Genomic DNA, 1,390 nt, shown 5'->3' with positions numbered 1-1,390 from the left:
AGAATATTCCTGAGTAAACCGTCGAGAGAAGAAGTCCAGGTGTTCGGTCGTTATTGCTGCTGGTAGGCTGCAGAAGTGCCGTACACATGTGCATAGAGAACTGTTTGCGCATGTGCGTAGAGTGAAAGACGCCAAGTCACGGCCCATCCTGGGGCGTCACGTGGGTTGATGAGCAAACAGGCAATCATGTGCGGACACACCGCGCTGTGGGCAGACACGCCGCACTGTGGTGTATATAAGCAGTGCCGATTATTGGCTCGGTCCTTTTTTCCTCTGGATGAGGCAATAAACGCTTGCTGCAGAAGGATCCTAGTGTCCGCGTGTCTTCTTGCTGGCGCGGGCAACAAGTGAGAAGGGGCAAACTGCCCCTTATATTTTATGGGGTGTGGCAAGTCTGGCTTGTGGTCAGATGACTGGGTGTAGGGTCCAGTTAGAATGCTGGGAGCTTGGGGCATTATTCTGCCTGATAGAGCACACATCTTCTGCAGGGGCAGCCATGAGGGGTTGTGACTGAAACAGGAACCAAAGACTCAGGAGTTATGGCCAAGCTTCTTCTGCCCTCTGCAAGCAGAAATTGCCCACCCCTGTGGCTCGAAGCTTAAGTTACCTGAGCAGACCACTACCCAACACTGCCCCACAGAGATACCAATGTAATGCATTGCACTATGTAATAGTCCTCAGTGGTACTTTTTCCAGTTCTTCCTTCTAGGTTTCTCCCTTGATTCTGGACTTGTGTTCCCTCAATCATTGATGGTGGAACTGTTGCCCTACTTAATACGGTAAGCGTCACAGAATTTAGCCCAACTGTGCAGTTCCTTTATGGGGAGACAATCAAACCAGCCATTGTCCATTGATGATGCACTCTCTAGAAGGTCCAATTCCAGTGCCATCATCACTCTGCCAGGATAGTCCTGTCACACAGATCCTGCACCATCTCTGTTGAATTCCTTGGAGACCTAAGATACCCTTTCCACTCCATACACTAATGATTAGCTGTGGATGCAGATTCCTCACAACATCTTCGTCCCAATGGCTTCACTGAATTTCTCCTTTACTTACCATGTGTATAGTACCAGGCCTAGGTCTTATCTCGCATCTTCTGCATCCAATGTCCTCAATTATTTTTCTAGCCTGCAGCTTCTTTTGTCATCTCTACACTCCCAGTTCTGTTTCTGATGGATAGAGTACCCATCAGACATGTGTGATTAGAATTACACTCCTTTACCTTCCAGTGACCTCCTCACCCTGCCTTGGTTGGTTGCATGCACTCAGCATTTAACAGAGTTTTCTGGTGTGGTACTCTTGTCTTAGACTTTTCTTTCTTTTTTTTTCTATTTTTTTATTAGATGTTTTCTGTATTAACATTTCCTTTCCCAGGTTCCCCTCAAAA

The 1,390-nt window shown here is 47.3% G+C and overlaps 1 long non-coding RNA gene across 1 annotated transcript in view; it reads left to right on the top strand.

Moving 5' to 3' along the window:
* The window catches only part of LOC116082147, a 9,659-nt gene that overhangs the window by 3,470 nt on the left and 4,799 nt on the right, over nucleotides 1-1,390 (top strand). The window lies entirely within an intron of this gene.

This window comes from Mastomys coucha, unplaced genomic scaffold (genome assembly GCF_008632895.1).
Source record: "Mastomys coucha isolate ucsf_1 unplaced genomic scaffold, UCSF_Mcou_1 pScaffold11, whole genome shotgun sequence".
Lineage (NCBI taxonomy): Eukaryota > Metazoa > Chordata > Mammalia > Rodentia > Muridae > Mastomys > Mastomys coucha.
This window is presented reverse-complemented; position numbering and strand designations above follow the sequence as displayed.